This window comes from Ambystoma mexicanum, chromosome 4p, assembly GCF_040938575.1.
Source record: "Ambystoma mexicanum isolate Mex_15411 chromosome 4p, UKY_AmexF1_1, whole genome shotgun sequence".
In the NCBI taxonomy this organism is placed as follows: Eukaryota; Metazoa; Chordata; class Amphibia; order Caudata; family Ambystomatidae; genus Ambystoma; species Ambystoma mexicanum.
In genome coordinates, this window is record NC_090927.1 from 969,854,163 (window position 1) to 969,873,158 (window position 18,996).

Genomic DNA, 18,996 nt, shown 5'->3' on the forward strand with positions numbered 1-18,996 from the left:
CATCCAGGGATCGCAAAGCCTACCTGCATAGTTGAGTAAATTTAATGAAGAGCGAGTACCATTTGCAGGGAAGGTTTGACACCTTTAGTACACATTACTTTGCAGTAAATGTCAATTAAAGGTGTCACTGTGGATGGCTAGCCTCTAGCAGCAGTGTGACAAACAAAGTGGGTTTGTAGTGACATGCACCATTTTACTGAAAGCCCATTTCAATTGTTTGTCAACCATTGCCATGGATCGAGTGCATTTCTCTTAGGTCAAATAGGTAAATCAAGTTATTTAGAACCGCAGGTCTTGTGGAACTTTAAAGAAGCTGCAAGCCCTGACTTGTCTCACTAATGTCTTACTACAGCAGTACACAAACATGCTGTATTATTGCTACTTTTATGACTTGGGTACAAATAACTTCTGGTGACATTAAACATATTAGTACAGCATCGCTAATCAAATGGGCTTGTTTGCTAATCAAGAACAGTTTAATTAGCAAACTCTGCTATTCAATTTTTGAAAAATAATGTATGCCTTGATGTAATGTTTCATGCCAAATAATCAGCTATTCAATGAGAACATGCATAGTGTTTTAAGCCGCAGGTTTTGCTGATTTCTCCCATTTATCTGCATTCAGAAGAGGGGATGCAAAGCATGGTAGATATGGCAGGCTTTTGTTCGGCATCAAGGGAAACACATCTGGTGAAAGTTGTGGATGACTGATCCAGATACCCAGATGTAGAAATGGTAAAATCCACCTGTACAGAAGCTGTGGTTCCAGAACAAGGACATTATATTAGCAGGACTATAGAACGTCCTCCCAGTCAACATCAGACTCGCCCTCTAACCTCTACCCTTCCCTTCAGGATGCAACTCAAAACCCTCCTCTTCAAGGAATGGCTTCTCCCTAACACCTAGGTCCACAAACCCTCTACTCCCCAACCTACAAGAGACTGGGGCATTTGATCCCGAATCTTTCCTCACCTGGTTGCTTGTAGATCCCTTGTTGCAAAACAAAGAGGTGGGTTTCCCCTACTTCGCTGGCAGAGGGGAAGCAGCGATCAGTATAAATGAAAAACCAGCCAGCGGAATGAATTGAAGATACTCAAACAGGCCGCTAAAAGGCCACCAAAATGGGGGAGGACCCCCAAGGGTCACAACACAGATCAATCCACTAAGAACGAAACAATTGTTAAAAATACTGTATTTATTTAGAATTTGTACTCGTTAAAATAAGTATTAAATCATCTGAAGTTCTGTACAAAAAATACGCAAAGTGACAACATTAATGTATCAATCATAAAGTGCATCGTGTAAAGTGACTGAGTGCTAGTTTCACTGTTGGCTGTAAGTGAAAAAGTCAAAGAAATAAATCACAGTAGACCTAGATGCTACTAGATTGATCCCAAAAAGGGGTTTCCCGTGCGAGCGAAGAAAGTCACTCGATAAGGGAAACCACAATCGCCTATTCAGATCTGAAGGCAAAAGGGCCAAAAAATAAATCAACAAAGGGCAATCTAGTCACTAAAGGATCATGCAGCCAACCACAATGGTTAGTTACAGCACTGCACAATATAATGAACACATAAACATTGAAAAAAATGCTAAAAATAGCCAAGGGATGCTAGCCTGTTTGAGTATCTTCAATTCATTCCGCTGGCTGGTTTTTCATTTATGTAGATCCCTTGTTGACAAATTGCTCGCCCTGTCCCCCCCCCCGTTGTTAGCTCCCTTGTTTCTTTGCTTCATCACCATGTTCATACCCCTATAATTGTAAAGTGCTCCATTGTTTCTCAGTGATAGGCCTGAGCTCAATAAATAACCAAATAATAATAATAGCAACACAAGGCATACCTAAAGCTACCAAACAGACAACAAACCGAAATGTCCAGACAAATAATTTTAGAACTCCCGGATCCCCTTGATGTTGAACATATCTGCATCAATCCATGGCATCCTCAAGCCAATGGAGATGCTGAAAGGTCCATGAGAACCTTTAAAGCCATCCGCATCACTCATGAATTTGAGTTGGAACTCTATAAGTTCCTGGGGAATGACTTCACACTCATCCCCAGGGTGTGCTTGAGAGACTCTTCTCAAAGGCCCACATCCCATCTTAACTAAGCTATGTTTATGCAGACTCTGTGAATAGCACCAGGAACATGTAACTAAGTCCTGTTTTTCACGCATAACCTGTTAACTTGAAACTATCTGTCTTGTATCTATGTACCCAGAAAGTATCTCTGTAACAGCGCCATAATGCCTAAGGGCTGCTGCGCGCTTTATAAATGCTACTTGCACACAGTTCTGAGACCCCTGTCAACCAGTGGCCAGGGCCGTAGATGAATACAGGAAGAATAATAACATGCACATGAGTGCCAAGCAACATACTAAAAAGTTAACTATCTGATCCGGAGGCCGATATCCCCTACAAAACAGATACCCTGTAGCAAAAAAAAAAAAACAGTGCCCCTTCAGGATGACTTATTTGACCATCAGCCAAATTAAAGGGACAATAGTAAACTGGAGCCCTCTCCCCCCCCCCCCGCCACCCCTCTGCCACCCCCCGCAGGGAAGGAAACCAGTCAAACATTGCTTCTTAGGCATGTGGCTGCACCATCCAAGAATGAATGTTGTGATGCTCACATCCCCACTAAATGCCAGGGATTAAGACACCAAGGCTGTCAATTCCTTTGGCAAGGACATACCATACTTTATCCCCAAAGGTGCAGTTTAAGGTGCAGTTTAAGGATCATCTGATAGCTCACCAACAGTGTCTGCTAATTCAGCTCGCGCGAGAAATCAAACATTGAAGTATCACATTCTGGGACTACATTTCCCTCCATCAGAGACTAAAGGGCTATGACGTACGGTGCTGAATCTGGACACTAAAGGTCAGACCATTGATTAATGCTGACTTAAATGTCCTACCCAGATTGAAGAGGATGTTACGTGCAACACAGACACATCTTTGTCACAGGATGTCACCTGCTGTGTTGCTAAATTCCTCACTTGCACGCCACCCACAGGTTATGTTGGTGTGTGATCAAACCTTCAGAACAAAAGCCTCTTAGTCTTACTGCCTGTAGGTGGTTTGTATGCAAATGTTCCATTTAGAATGATGGGATGGAATATTATGAGTGGAGCGTGCTGCTGTGTTCCAGTGTTCAGTTGGGACCTGAAGCTGAATGGACGAGGGGACCGGTGGATGTCTTCCTTTACCAATGTACTCAACTTGTTTCCTGTATTTGACTTACCTTTTGTGTCAACACAGTAAAGACCCATAAAACACACGTGCGACTCAGTGCACTTATTTTGCCCATATCCTCAATATAACAAGGTCCTGCATTAAATCATGATTGGGTGACAGAGGTAGGAGTTATCAGCAACATCTTGACTGACATATTTCTGGTGCCTCTATGAACAAATGTGATGCCTCACGTGCACTGCGTGTGCCTTTGCCAACAGGTTCACAACACTGCCTGCCTCCAACTTTATAATCGGTAGCAGGAGGGCACAAGCACATATTCCTGGTGTTCATGCACAGCTTGCAAAATGGCAGTATCAGCACCTGCCCCAAATGCAAATTTGCATAAGGTGTACCCCTTGCAGATAACCCCTGACTTTAACCACCACCAATCTTAAAATCCTTTGTTGGATCACAATGTTGGTGTCAGTCCTAAGGAGCATGAAGCAGCCACTAGAGATCAGAAGCTCCTTGGAATGGAATGCTATTTGATACAAGTGGTACTTATGTGGGGCCTGAACAGGTGTCATGTTAGCCCCTCAGACCTCAACAGGCTTCAAGGGGCGAGGGAGTGGCAAAAGACACCCTTGCCTGTAAAGTCAATGTAGAGCATGGGTCCCTCTGGTACCTGCTTGGGTCTGCCCTCTGCCATCTGGCTACCCTTTAATTAGAAGTGTCCTTCTGCACATGTCATTTTTTTCTAAGTTCCCCTTATTTATTATTCACTCAGATGTTGTCCCTACATGAAAAAATACCCCGAAGAAGACGTGAGAGGGCTTCAACAGAAGTCATTAACATAAACGGCGAACACTGGGAAAACATACCTAAGTAGAAGGTTTTTTTGATGGGACTGCCCTGTTAATAAGTATTCACTCTGAAGCGCCCCCTAGAGATGTTGAAACACGTGTCAGACCAAACAGGTACAATATCTGAGAAATGTGTTTTTACAGTTCCAATGCTACTGTGCATGTTGTTGTGTATGATGTCATTTAATTGGATTACATGATACATTATGATCCATTAAGTGTGATAACACTGCACTGTCATAATATATCTTGTTTTGAACACAATGAGATAATAATTGGGAAAACCTTTGTTTTTAATACAATGAGACTATTATTGAAAAAAAACATTCATATTGCATGAGTTTTTTGTGTGCTGCAGGTTCCTTCTAAGAGTCCAGGTAATACTATCATGAAATGTGAATGGTGCAGGGATTATTCCGTGGTGAGTGGTTCAACCTTTCAGGTTTGTTCCCCTTGCATATCTGGGGGGTGGCAGTTCAAGGCTCCGTTTTACTGCCGCGAGGGATGAAGCAGTCATGCTTCCTAAATGCCTAAAGCTAAGGCAACCAGTGGTTGTTGGTAATGATTGGACTAATCAGCAAATGAGGAAAATCTTTGCCATTCTTAGTGTTGGTTGTTGCCCGCCACCTGCATGCACACTAGAGAACACAACTGTATGGTTGAGTATCAATTAAGATTCCCCCCTGCCTTGAGTAGAAATTCACAATTTTATAGAGAACAGAGAACATAGAGGCTAGGGAAGAGCATTATCTTTCATGCCATTGAACGCAGCAGCAAAGCGAAACAAATCACCATCCATGACAGCATAATAATAGAGCCTCTATATGTGCCAGCATCCCATCTGCTGTCTTTGCTTCAAGTGAAGAGGCGATTCCGCACAGCAGAGTAGCGCGTACTACAGAGTACACCGCGCAGGAGAAGGCAGCTGAGCAGGAGGGGGACCCAGTGTATGAGGACATTTTGAGGCTGAGACAACAGTAAACAGAAAGCCAGTGAAAGTGAGGGGCCAAAAAAAGAATCACCAGTGGGATAATACTAGCCTTCGTAGTCCCTAATAAAATCATGATTCTCCACCCATATGTGATGAAATCTCCTGCTGGACCTTGAGGTGAGATATGGGGAAGCTTTGTGGACCAGTTGACACTGCCCGCTAAATGATGCCACACCCGGCCCATTGTGAGGAGGATCCTATGGCATCCCTCACCTCACCTGCAAGTATTGCAGGTTCCTGTCAAATGGCATCTAGGTGTAACTGTATTCTTTATGAAGTCGGGCCATGAATCCCAACAAGGAAAACCGTATTTCATCTGGGAAGAATTGGTCCTAAAAGTGGTGAGGACGCCTGTAACTCAGTAAATCAAACATTCAGGCAAAGTCAGATAAAGCCCAGCCCCAGCTCTGCAGTGGAGAAATCCATGTGAGAACAGTTTACCACTCTTGTGGGTATCTGGAGAGACCTGCAGACATTCTGGGAGCTGTCCACAGACTCGACTGCCATGAGCAGAGAGAGAGAGAGAGAGAGAGAGAGAGAGATAGAGAGAGAGAGAGTGAGAGAGAGAGAGATAGAGAGAGAGAGAGAGAGAGAGAGATAGAGAGAGTGAGAGAGAGAGAGAGAGAGAGAGAGAAAGAGAGAGAGAGGGAGAGAGAGAGAGAGAGAGAGAGAGAGAGAGAGAGAGAGAGAGAGAGAGAGAGAAAACTACCACAAGGGAGTCCACAGGAATAAAAGGACTTGAAGAAAGTGTAGTCAGTGTGGGCCGTTGGAGAGAGGGGTAGTAAAAAGCAGGATGTGGGATGTGGGAAAGAGGTGGAGAGGCTGGAGGGGAGAAGAGCTTGGAAAAAGTAGGTGAATAAGGGAAAAGAATTAGCAAAAAGGAGGACTGAATTAGAGGTGCACGAGCTTGCAAATAAGAGACATCTAGGTAGAGAAGAGGGGAGAGGGGAATGGCAGATTACTCTGCTGCAAATCATTGTTGTAGGGGGCCTCCATATATATATGCAGAAAAATCAACCTATCAAAAAACATTTTTTTACCAATTCTCCTTCGACCAAATGTATTACCGGGTTAGAGGGTGAAAGGAGGGCCTGTTTAAGAAGGGATGAACCGGAAGAGAGGAGAGGTTACATGAGAGGATGTTGAGATGGAGAAAATAGGATGAGATGGCAGGAATAGGAGTTTCCACAGGGGAGAGAGTAACCAGTAAAAACAGAGAAGAAGCCACCAACAAAGAGGGGGGCAGGAGTCAAAGTGAAAGGAGAAGGAGAAGAAGATGAGGAGTAGAGGAGGAAATAGCGAGAGAAGAGCACACATAACACCACCAATGGGATGTGTGTGAAGGAAGGATGCAGGCATGAGCAAGAGGGGAGCGATGAAGAGATGTTGAGATCTAAACCAGAAAGCGTGGGTCGTCGGAGAGAGAGGTAGAAAAAAGAAAGAGGCTGGAAAAACGTAGAGATGCTTGAGGGGTAAAGAGTTTGGAAAGAGGAAGGCGAAGAAGGGAAACATAATTAGTGAAAGGAGTGAAAGGAGGGCAGAATTAGAGGTGCAAAGAGCTTGAAAAAAGAGGCAGTGTATAGAAAGAGAAGTGGTGAATGGAGTCAGTTGGAGAAGAGATAAGATGAAACTGCATAGAGGAAGAGAGGAGAGGTTGGATAGAGGATGTTGTGGTGGAGAAATTAGGAAGATTTGGTGGGAAACGAGTTCCCAGAGGGGAGAGAGTAAAGAGAAGTAACCAGAAAAACAGAGAATAAAACACCATCAAAGAGGAGAGTGGAGAGGCAAAGGGAAAGGAGAAGGAGGAGAAGAGATGACTAGAGGAAGTAGTGAGAGAAGAGCACATTCATCAACCCAATGAGGCGGTGTGAAGGAAGGATGCAGGCATAAGCAAGACGGGAGCATTGAGAAGATGCTAAGATAGCCTAAACCAGACAGTGTGAGCTGCTCGAGAGAGAGAGAGAGAGAGAGAGAGAGAAAGAGGGAGAGAGAGAAAGAGGGAGAGAGAGAAGAGAGAGAGAGAGAGAGAGAGAGAGAGAGAGAGAGAGAGAGAGAACAAAGCAGGAGGATGGGGGTAAGAGCTTAGAAAGAAGAGCTGAAGAAGGGAAAACGAATTAGCGAAAGGAGGGAAGAATTAGAGGTGCAGAGAGCTTGGGAAAAAAGTCAATATAGAAAGAGAAGAGAGAGTGGTGAATGGATAGTCAATTGGAGGAGAGATGAACATGGAGAGAGGAAGAAAGGAGAGCTTGGAGAGAGGATGTTGCGGTGCATAAATTAGGAGGAGATGGCATTAAATGAGAGGATAGAGAAGAAAGGAAAGTCGCCAGAAAAACAGGGAAGAAGTCACTAACAAAGAGGAGGGTAGAGAGGCAAAGTGAAAGGAGAAGAAGAAGAGATAGGAGTAGAGGAAGGAGCAAGAGAAAAGCACAAACATCAATGCTAATGGGGTGTGTATGAAGGAAAGATTGAGGCATGAGCTAGATGGGAGCTTTGAGGAGATGGCAAGACGAAAGAGGAGACAGATGACCCAAACAGTGGCAGAAGATCCCATAGGGACGAGATTGTTGTGACCTGACAAGAAAAAGGGGAAGGTCATCATTCAACATAAGGTGTGACTCCCAATGAAGGTGGGCATGGTTAACCAGCCAATACTGCTGAGAGACCAGTGTAAGTGGCCTGTCCCTTGATACAGATTTCTGGGTTTAATTTGGCCATACGGCTCTACCACTCCAGCCAGGGGCACACAGATATGAGATCAGGCAAACAGGTTTCACCAAAGTCAGCGTGGACCAAGACGGGAAGCAGAAGACAGAAAAAAGAGGTGGAGGACCCAAGAGTTAATCAGACTAGTTTGGCACTAGGTAGGTGTTAGAGCTAGGAGGAGGAACACACATCACGGCAGGGAGTGGGCCTCAGGATCAGAGAAACAAAGGAGGGGGCCGATACCAAGATCATGAAAGGAAGAGACAGGCAGGTCCAGGATTATCAGCCCTTTGGAAGAGGATTCTCCTTCATGGCTCTGTCACACACACCAGATGATCAGCTTTCTCGGGAAGCTGAGATACCTTAGGAGAAGCTGGATATTCTTCTGGAGCACAAACTCCAGCTCTACCTGTCCCACCTTAATGATGGCCATCTTAAACCTGCAGGAAGGGACGGACCTGCCTGGAAACTTTATAAAGGTCTCCAGGCAGGTCATCATCTACGGATGCTATTCCCCTGTGCGAAATCTGTGGGAGCCCCTTGAAACCTCTGGAGTTCACTGATAAAGTGATACGGCTCCTTGTTTGAAGGTATGGATGCATTCCTTGTTTATATCCTTCTCCGAATTTGGTCTACTCTAATGAGACATGGCATGTTTACTAGTAGGCTGCTGGGAATATTTGCATTTGAACAACGCATGGCAGTGCCACTGTCAAATGTGATATAAGGGAACCCCTCCAAATAAATAGGAATCTGATTTAATTTCTTTTAATGGCTGTAATTTCCATTTTTTGCATTCCCAAACATCTATTTTCCAGAAAGGCTGGCACATATTTTGTACACTATAGTATGACGTGTTATCCAAGTTTATTTATTTTAGTAAATTGTTTTTATTCCTGATCCTCTGGTGTTTGGAGTTGCAGTATAATGATGATGTCTTGATCACTGCAAAATTAACCTCTCTTATCCTGAACCATAGTCATTCTTCATAGAAGCTTTCAGCGTGGCTTTGAAAGTTATACGAGGGGATTCCCCTTCAAAGCCACAACAGCCACTACTGTTTAATACCACAAATCACCATCCAATTGCGCCTCCCTGCCTCCCATTCCACAGATAAATGTTGCTTTAAACCTCTGGTACTCGGCAAGCTTAACAAGTATAGTAGCTTTCTTTTTGCACCCTCCCAACATCTTCCAGCTCCTTAGGAATTACCTTAACTTTGCCTCCTGAACCCTATTAAGCCTCCATCACACCAGGCCTCCTGCTCTGACACTCAGCTTAATGGTTTATGGCCCATCACTAATCCCAGTAAATGTTCCTGACACTGAAGTCCAAATCCCTCTGTGGCTTTATTCACCCCACCTCCTACCCCAGACAATGTGCTACTGCACACCCACTGTCCAAGTGTGTGCATATCTCCATACAGGCTCATAAGTGAAGAGTGTGGAGATCAATGGCAATGTGAAATGGCAAGACCAGTCGTAAGAGTTTATCAGCATTTCTACTTGCAAACCCTGACGAGGGCAGGGGAAAATAGGGCAAAACGTTTGCTAGTTTGTGTTAATTGTAAGGTGAGACTTATTTCCTCTTCATTTGCCCCTACTGCGTTTAGCTCTGCTTAATTGTAACATACATTATTTATGTGTTTTATGAAGATTATTTTATTTTGTAATGTTTATTCATTTTTTTAATTATTTTGTTTTCACTTTTCTCTAGACAATCTTTATGTGTCTGTAAGTAAGGTATCTTGTCAAAATGCTTCTTTTTATTATCAAAAAAGACATATGTACAACTAGCCCAAAAGAGATTGCTAATACATCGTGCAGAGACTTGCCCTGATCATTATGCCAGCTTTGTGGACTGTTACAGCTGGAGTAAGTATATCTACCTGAAGGATGGTGCTGTGCAATAGTCAGCGTAGACAAGACATCAAAAGGAACCCACACACCACTAGAAACAGACTATCAAACCGTATTTGGACCCCTTGAACGTGGGTTGAATACCTAAAGGTCCGTTGCCGAAATTGATGATATCTTTTGCACCAGAAGCAGAAAGATCGGGAGCAATTATCAAGCAAAATAGAGAGAACGAACAAGGTCAAACGAAGGAAGGGAAGCAATGGACCTGGATTTCTAGAGCCCTAGAGTCGGGGAATCGAAGTTAGCCACTCCAGGAAGGGCTAGCTATGGAAGATCGACTTGAGGCTGTTCACACAAAGGGGACCTTTCTGAAATTCGGCTGCTGGAACACAAGAGGTTTTGAACATTTATTGAGACCCTCTGATGTTCACTTGGGGGACTTTGACATACTGTGTCTCCAAGAGACCTGGTAAGGGACCCACCGTATATGGACGGATTTGAAACTTATTTGGCACCTGCGGCAAAGAGACTCTTTGGCAGCCCGTCTTCAGGCCTTTTGACCTTGGTAAGGTTGTATAACGAACTACGAGTCATAAAGGTGATAGAAGCATCTCAATTTTTTCAGGTCCTCCGATTAACGTGGGAAGGGAGCCATCACCATTAGACTCGGTCCAGTGTCGAGGAGATAATAATAATTAATTCCTATTGGAATCCCATGGCCCAAAGTGATGAACAGTTTCTACATAAAGCAGACCTCATTCTTCAGAAAATCTCCTCTGAACACGGCCTATCTCATCTGATAATATGTGGTGATTTAAACTTATCATACCCAGATGTCATAAGAGGAAACACAATGTGCCGTTCCAACATTTCGGCTATTAAAAGAGGAACCAAATGGACAAAAATAATGAAGGTATACGATATGTTTAATCTCCACTTTTTGAGAGGAAGCAAGGAGGATATCGTGCCAACTTGGGAAAAGGGCACCTCGACAGCTACATTAGATCATATTTTTGTCACCCGAGAACTTCTCTCCAACATCTCCAAATTTCGAATCGTACCCACCAAAAATAGCGATCATAACATCCTAGAATTTACATGGATATCACTTCAGGAGAAAAGAAGTTGGATGCTGTCTGCTGTTGAAGAATCTGGTGGTAGAATAAAGCTTAAAGTTAACGCAGGAGGCGTGGGAGACCAGATCGACAAATATACCAAGGTCTTCACAAATAAGCCACAAACAGCTCCGGATTTTGTACAACATCTAAACATCTATCGATACATGGCTAAGAACTCAAAATCAAATCCGATTGGCTTTAACCATACATATGACAAGGTTCTGGTCGAAGAGAGGAAGAAACTGAGAAAAGCACTCTGTCTGTCAAAGAAAACTAAGTTCATAAAGGACATACAGTCAGCAGCTATAGCGAAGAAGGCTTATAAAAACTGGCTAAAAGCGCATAAAGCAGCTATGCACCAAGCAGACACCGAAACATTTGTATGGCTGTTAAACGGGTGCCGTTCGAGGGATTTCTGGCAAACAATAAAATCATCAACAAATGGCACAGCAAATAGATTGCATAATTACGTCATTGAACAGAATTGGATGACCCACTTCACAGAACTCTTCAAAAATACAAATATAGGGACCCGACATCCTCAGACTAAATCTGAAGTGGAGTGGACGATCCCCATTGACGTAACATCTATTGGAATGAAAATCCGAAAATTGAAAAACACCAGAGCACCGGGGCCGGACGATTTAACAAATGCACACTTGAAACAAGCTCCAGAGAAATGGGCTGTGTTCACTAGAGCTGTCTTTGATACAATTATAAGAACAAAAACAATACCCTTATCCTGGAAAAAAGCAACTACAGTGCCAATCTACAAGGCCGGTCCAAGAGATAATCCCAAGAACTACAGACCAATAGCGTTGCTTGATGTCATTGACAACCTTTATGGGTCTACGCTATTGGACCTTTTTCAAACCTGGGCCGTCGATAGAAAAGTCACTGACCCATTCCAGGCTGGTTTTGTCAAAAATGTTGGAACCCTGGCGAACATCCTTCTAATTAACACCTTAAAAGGGGAAACCAAAGAAGGAGGTCCCCTAATTCACTTGGCCTTCGTTGACCTGGTCCAACCCTTCGACCAGGTCAACAGGGAGCTTCTCTGGAAAACGTTTTTAAAAAATTAATGTCCAGATAACATCTTGGAACAAATTTAAGCCCTTCACACGGAAACATCAATATCTGTTAGACTGGATCAACAGGGAACCATCTCTAAACCCATTTGAACATCTAGAGGTGTCAAGCAGGGTTTCCCTTTGGGGCCTACCCTTTTTAGCGCCTATCTATGGGACTTCAAAGATTCAGAGTTGCAGGTAAGATCCTTCCCGCCGAAACTGGGTGGGATTAAGATTTTGCGTCTTCTATACGCAGACAATCTAATCATCTTAGATCAAACACCAATTGGCCTCCAGAGGCAGCTTAACAACTTGAGTGCGTATATAAGAAGTAACAATCTGGAAATCAACATGTCTAAAACACAGATAATGACATTCCAAAAAGCAGTAAAATGAAACGCTAACTTTACTTGGCTTTTGGAGGGAGAAAAAATCCAGACCGTGGAAGAATTTAAGTATCTGGGTGTCACTCTAAGCAACAACCCCACGGATAAGAACATGCAACAAAAACTGTGGGACAAGACGAAACGATTGACAGCCCAGGCAAAGAAAATCGAAAGAAAATTTTGCAAATTCTCATTGCAACCAATTATTCAGTTCTACCGAATGAAAGCTGTTCCCTCTATTCTTTACGGAGCAGAGGCTTTTTAAACCTTCCGGACGACCTATGGCAGAAACTTGAAAGCCTCTTCTGGAGGAGCATGTTGAATTTACCACCATCAACTCCAATGGCCCTGATCAGAAGGGAACTTTGTGTTTCATCATTAAGTGCCATTCTAGACAGAAACCGACTAATGCACTTCAGAAAGGTGATTATCCCTAAACGTCGAAAAAATCTTCAATATCATCCATGACGAACTTTATGATTTGAATTCAAGTCTCTTGAAACCATGGGCACAGAAAGTTACTGATACCCTTACTGATATAGGATCAACGGAACATAACCTTATAAATAACCCAACAAAAGTAATTACAAAATTAGAAACATGGGATTGGATAGGAACCCAAGACTCAGCTTCAGCGTATAAATCAGTAACGCACCTTCTTCTAGTAAGCAGAAAAGTGAACGACACAAGACCATATTTGAGGAAAATTCCAAACCGTCAGTCCCGACAAACTTTCATGAGAGCCCGTTTGAATATCATCGCAACAAATGAAATTAGAGCAATCAGAGGGATTTTGACCTCCAACTTATGTCGCTTCTGTGAAATGACGGATCAAAAGGAAACTATCAGACATCTCCTTTTAAATTGTAAAGGTCTGGATAAAGAGAGAACGACCCATATGATACTTCTGTTTAAGGATCTATCTTATTACGACGAGGAGACCTGGTGGAACCGCTTAATGGAGGGAGAGAGAATGCCTGAGACCATCGCAATGGCTCAATTTCTGCAGAACATTGACCTTATGAAACCTTAGAAACAGCCCATTCCCACTTTCTTCTTCTCTCCCTTTTAGGAACTTTTCAAATGAAGGATGTAAGAATTTTGTGTAAAAAAAAATTTTAAATAAAAAACAAAAAAAAAAATAGTCAGAGTAGTTTCTCCCCAGCACTCTAGACCATGCCTCTAAAGTTCATAAGAAATTATCCCTGTTTAGAAAATCGAGGGAATCTGCAGGATTTAGATTTATGATTTATGTAACACGACTGTGATATATATTCACGGTTCCTCTTTACTGTTTTGGGTATATGGAAAATTGAATGGTTTTCCATCCTTAGTTTATCTGTTTCTCACCCACAGGTTACCAAGGACACTGCAGAAAATAAGAGCATGGCTGGAGTAGTTTGCATTTTCTGAAGACTAAAAGAGTGCGAACAAGAGCCCCCTTTCTGGATGGGAAAGTTATCTGGAATTCTGTGTTCCGTAAAACCCCTTCTCCTCTCTATTCTGACTTCATCACCAAAGCGCCCTCAACAACTCCCTTCTCTTGGGCAGTTAAGGCGCTAAGAGATAAATAAGGGCAGATACTGGGATCCACAAGCAGAACACAACATATTTCGGATATCTCTGACTGTTCTCTTCCTTTTCCCTCTTGACCTTTCACCTACCTCTGCACTCCTCATAGGGAACACCAATAAGCTTAAGGGCACGTGTGTAGGCTTAATAAAAGCACTGATCTGGGACCAACTGCTAGGTTCCACCAACTTTGTATATTCAATGGCCTTTCTGCCTGCCCGTCCCGAAAGAAATTCCGGCAGTCATAGGAAATGTGAAGATCTACACAGGAAAATAGCTATTTCTGATGCACACAGAGAGTCTGAGGCAAAGTTATTTTCCAGTGAGGTAACATTAAATCATTGAAGTACAACTTTGGAGGCCATTACCTTTTTATATTCTAAAGCACAATATGCTCATTTATTTAATGCATCTTACCTGTAAGCTCGATTAGGCGTCCCTTGAAGTACGCCATTTTCCTCAATTTCTCTCTTCAGCTCAGCCAGTTGCCCCGCAAGCTCCTGTTCAAGCTGCTGAATCCTCTCCGTAGAGGAGATCTTGTACACATCACTCATTTGCTGCATCCTGCGTGTGTGACCTATAAAGCAACAGCGCACAATGACAAAATGTTTCAAAAAGTCCATATTTTGGAAGGGTGAACTAAAACATCATGTGGCAAAACTATATATGATTACATTTCGTTAAAAGAATCAGACATCGTGAGAGAACATGGTCAGGGTATCTGGATTTAGACATGTATCTGCTGATGGCAGGTGACATATACAAAAAACCTAGCAAAACTAATGATTTGGCGCTGACAATGGTGGTCTAGAAGGAAATGATTAGTTATTGACCTCTGACGTCGTAATTGATTTTGACAGGAAACGTAACAGCGTTACCTTTCTTCCGCCCAACCATTTTCAACCGGTCCAGCTCGGTCCCTGGGATGGAGGCGGTGGGAAACTGCATCAGTGCTGGGACTGCATGAAAGTGAGTCTGACACTGGGGCTGTCTCCACTTCAAGTAATTGCACTCAATTCTGACGGTAACGTGGTCGCTATCAGAGCACAGGCTCTGGTCACATCATGCACTATTAAAATGTGCACATGCCATGTGCTAATGATACACTAGTTAAACTCTGCATGTGATTTAAAAACATGAATTCCTGAGCAAATACCAATCACAGAGCTATTATGTGTGCATTCCAAAGCCTTGTGTCAATAACAGACTCTCTCTCTAAGATAACAAGAACTCTTGAGAAGAGTTCAAGTTATTCTGGTAGCATTCAAATGGCAACATGAGAGAAGCAATGAGAATCACTGACACTGTCACCCAATGTTGGAGGCAGCAATGGCAGTATGCCTCAAACTAGAAAACAAACAGTGCATTTTGGGAATAGTGTTTAAGAATAACTGGATCTTTTTCTAGAAATGTGCACATTCCAGAGCATCCAAATTCGCAGAATCTGCACTACACTGTGTGACAAACTCAACAGATGCAGAACACAGGATCTTTCCACACACATGGTTTACTTTAGTGTGTAGAGTACACAACAAAGTGACTTTAGAAATAATAGGCACCATACATGTGTTATGTGTTTGCATATTTATTATGAATACAGTTTTCAAATTATGCTCACCATTCCAGTACTATACATTTGTTTTAGATCTTTGCATATGAATTTGTTTTTATGATTTTCTTATCATATTTCTCTATAGTATTGTAGTAAATGTATTATTGAACGGTTTATGATTTGAAAGCCGGATCCAACCATAGCAAAATAGCCTGATTGAATTTTCCTTAGTTCACACTGAAGACTGTCACAGACAGCAGTACAAACCCCCAGACTCTGAAGGATGGTTTAATGGTTTTTATTTCACAAAATGGCAAAATATATGTTTTTTTCTCTGGTTAGGGTGTGGGTAGTGTTCACTAATGGGCTTCCCAATTTCGACCTCGCGTGGGATACTTCCACCCTTGCTCAGGCGTTTCCATTGACAGGGTCCATTCCCAGACCCCATCACAACACAGCAACCCTTCTTCAGAGCCGATAATATACTCTTAATACTATAAGCACTCTCGAGGTGAGCATTAGCCAATCAGATTCCTATTTATGTAGGCATAAAACATCAGTACTGCCAGCCATCGAATAGGCTCTGAGCACCTCCCTTTTCTTATTTTTTTATCGTACTTATCTTTTCTCTACCAGTGGTACTACCAGCAGTGCCTTCCTCTGTACGGCACTCATCCATGGCTAGACATCTCCTAAAATCTGCAATGGAAATAGAAATGGTCTCCTTTTTTTAAGGAGTTCCCTTTCTGACGTTCATGGTGTCAATGTTTTTGTCATTTTTTTTCATGCAGGAAATGTGTTCTATGCACAAAGAATATTCCTGCAATTAAAAAATGCACTGCTAATTACCTTATAGCCCCTCTGATGATTGATTAGATGTCGCCACTACTCCCCAAGGGGGAGCCTTTTCCATGAGGCTAGGCAGGTAAGACCACTACCCAATAGTCCCCCTAGGGGTGGTATGATGCGGGAGGGTCTCATGGGGAGTGACTCCCCCTCTCTGGATAATGATGACCATCTAGGGTTCAGCCTTTATGAGAACATCACACCCTGACATACTCTAGCTTCTCTTTCCTCTAATAAACTCTTTGTATACAGTAGACCTATGTATAAGGAAGAGCACCTCAAGGTCCATGAAACTACTGAGACAAAGAAGAACGACAGAAACCTAAGTAATCCAAGTACTGGGACGAGTTGGCCCCACGGAGCAATGAAGATGAAACCTGTGAAAGAGACGAAGGACTAATAAAATGGGCCCATACACTGCTGGCAAGATTGAGAAAAATCGACAATGGACTAAGTACTTGGTTTTGGGCAGCCGCTGAAGACTGCAAGGGTGCTGCTCACTGAACACGGGAGAATCAAACATGTGTCGCTGATCCCCAGGGAGAGTGCTCCAAGGACACTGGCAGTCCACCACGTCTGATGATCGGGAGGTTTGCAGGAGCAGGCCTGTGCACAACAGTGTTGAGAGGAGAAAGGAACACAGAAGGCAACTGGGAGCACCGTTGCACAACCGCAGGGAAAGCAAGCTGCCGGAGAAGCCAAACTGAATGCCTGCCATCCATGGAATCCCCAGCAATATGACAAAAACCCCAACAGTTAATGGGTGACACGGGAAAACCAGAGGGAAAACGGGGCAGCTTACCAAGAGGGCACATGCAGTTATCCCTGGGACCCTTTGCAACCATAATGCATGGGTGGCACGGAAGAGGCTGTAAGCCTACAAACCCTCTCTTCCTCATCGCAGTGGTGGAACGAAGCCTGTTGACCACCAAGGAAGGGTTGAGAACCCCAAACACCATAAAGGGAACTTGAGAGGGATAGCCCATCATGACAGTGGTGGATATAGGTCCACTGACAGCCAAAGGATGGTAGGCACCCTAAACAAAATACAAGTCATCTTTCTTGTGTCAGTACTCGGCAGGGAAGTGGGCCAGATCAAAGAAGAAGAAGAGAAGCCAGGGTGGTGGACCCTCCTAACACTTAGAATTGGGTTTTGTAAGTGTGAAACCTAATGAAAGGAAGGCATGGGGAAGGGAGTAATTCTCCCTGGTTGTAAGGAACTTATACCAAGACACCAGTAGAAGGGAATCTTTCTTCTGGTTCCCTGGATCAGCAGTAAGGTCCAAAAAGGCCTGGTGAAGGGAGTCATTCTCCCAGACTATCTAAGACTGGACACCAGGAGAAGGGAGACATTCTCCTGGCCCTCGAAGATAGTATTGTTTGGAATTTTACCATCAGGGGAAGGGACCCATTCCCCCTGACAAAGTGTGAGACACAAGACTGTTATAAGATTTGGGAAATGTTTCAACAAACCAGGAGCCATAACCCAGGAGAAGGGACCAGATTCTCCTGGGACCAGAACCATACTGCCCTATTCTTTAGTTTCTAGTGTAAGGGACAGAAGTAAGGCTTCCTTGACACAGGACGGTGGACACTCTTGAGTTGACAGCATAGGCGTAGGAAATGGGGTGGACGGGGGACAAAGCACCCCCACAATTGTAAGTGGGGGGATGTAATGTCTTTTATCCCCCTCAGAATATATTTGTGTGTAGTGCAGGGATCGGTTTTTGAGGTGGGGGAGGGGGCTGCTTACTATGTAAGCAGCCCTCTCGCCCGACCCCCAAAGCATGGGGGCAATACCCTGGGAGTAGATGGGTGATCATCTGCCCCCAGGGAAGGGGGCAAACAACAACAAAAAATATATTTTTTTTTAAACATAGTTTTGGGTGGGGGTGGGTGCGGGTGGGGCCACTAGCCACCAGGGATTTTTGCAAGGGGGTGGCCCTCTCCCCCCACCCTAAATGGATGGGGCACCTTATTTAGCCCTCCATGGGGGCAGATTTCTGCCCCAGGAAGTGGTACATGAGTTGCCCCCATCCATTTGGGGTGGGGGGGAGAGGCCACTGCAAATATTGGCAGAGCCATGCCCCCAGGCCTGGGGCTGTACGTTTGGCCCCCCTTGCGGGCAGATGGCCACACACATGTGCCTATCTGCCCCTAGGGAAGGGGCAACAACAAAAAATATATTATAACTTGTTTTGGGTGGGGGTGGGGGGACCGGGGAGACCCACTACACCCCCAGGAGTTTTTGTGTATGAAAGGGGGGGTGGCCCTCTCCCCCCACCCTGAGTGGATGGGGCACCTTATGTAGCCCTCCCTGGGGGCAGATTCCTGCCCCTAGGAAGGGGTACATGAGATGCCCCCATCCATTTGGGGTGGTGGGACAGGCCACTGCAAATATTGGTAGATCCAGCCCTCAAGCCTGAGGCAGTACATTTTGCCCCCCCCCCCCCGGGGCAGATGGCCACACACATGTGCCCATCTGCCCCTAGGAAAGGGGCAAAACAAAAATAAAACAAATTATAACTTGTTTTGGGTGGGTGTGGGGGGCCACTGAACCACCATGGATGTTATTAGTGGAAAGGGGGTGGCCCTCTCCACCCCACCCCAAATAGATGGTGGGCATCTCATGTAGCCCTCCCTGGAGGCAGATTGCTAGATTGGGGTTATCTGTGGGTTAGCCTTTTCCCTTTGTGTCCAGGTAAATGCACCCACACATATGAGGTACCGTTTTCGTCGGGACACCTGTGGGAACGCGGGAAGGTATGACATCTGTTGTTGGCAGCGTGTTTCGGTGGGTGGGCAGAGGGAAATGTCTCTGAAATTTGGTGGAAAAAACACAATCAGATATTTCACTC

The 18,996-nt window shown here is 44.1% G+C and overlaps 1 long non-coding RNA gene across 1 annotated transcript in view; it reads right to left on the reverse strand.

Annotated features, from left to right (window-relative positions):
- The window catches only part of LOC138453565 (uncharacterized), an 84,307-nt gene that overhangs the window by 32,069 nt on the left and 33,242 nt on the right, over positions 1-18,996 (reverse strand). Inside the window, exon 2 of the long non-coding RNA XR_011260471.1 lies at positions 14,158-14,317. This is a non-coding gene — a long non-coding RNA (uncharacterized lncRNA). The remainder of the gene's footprint in view (positions 1-14,157; positions 14,318-18,996) is intronic.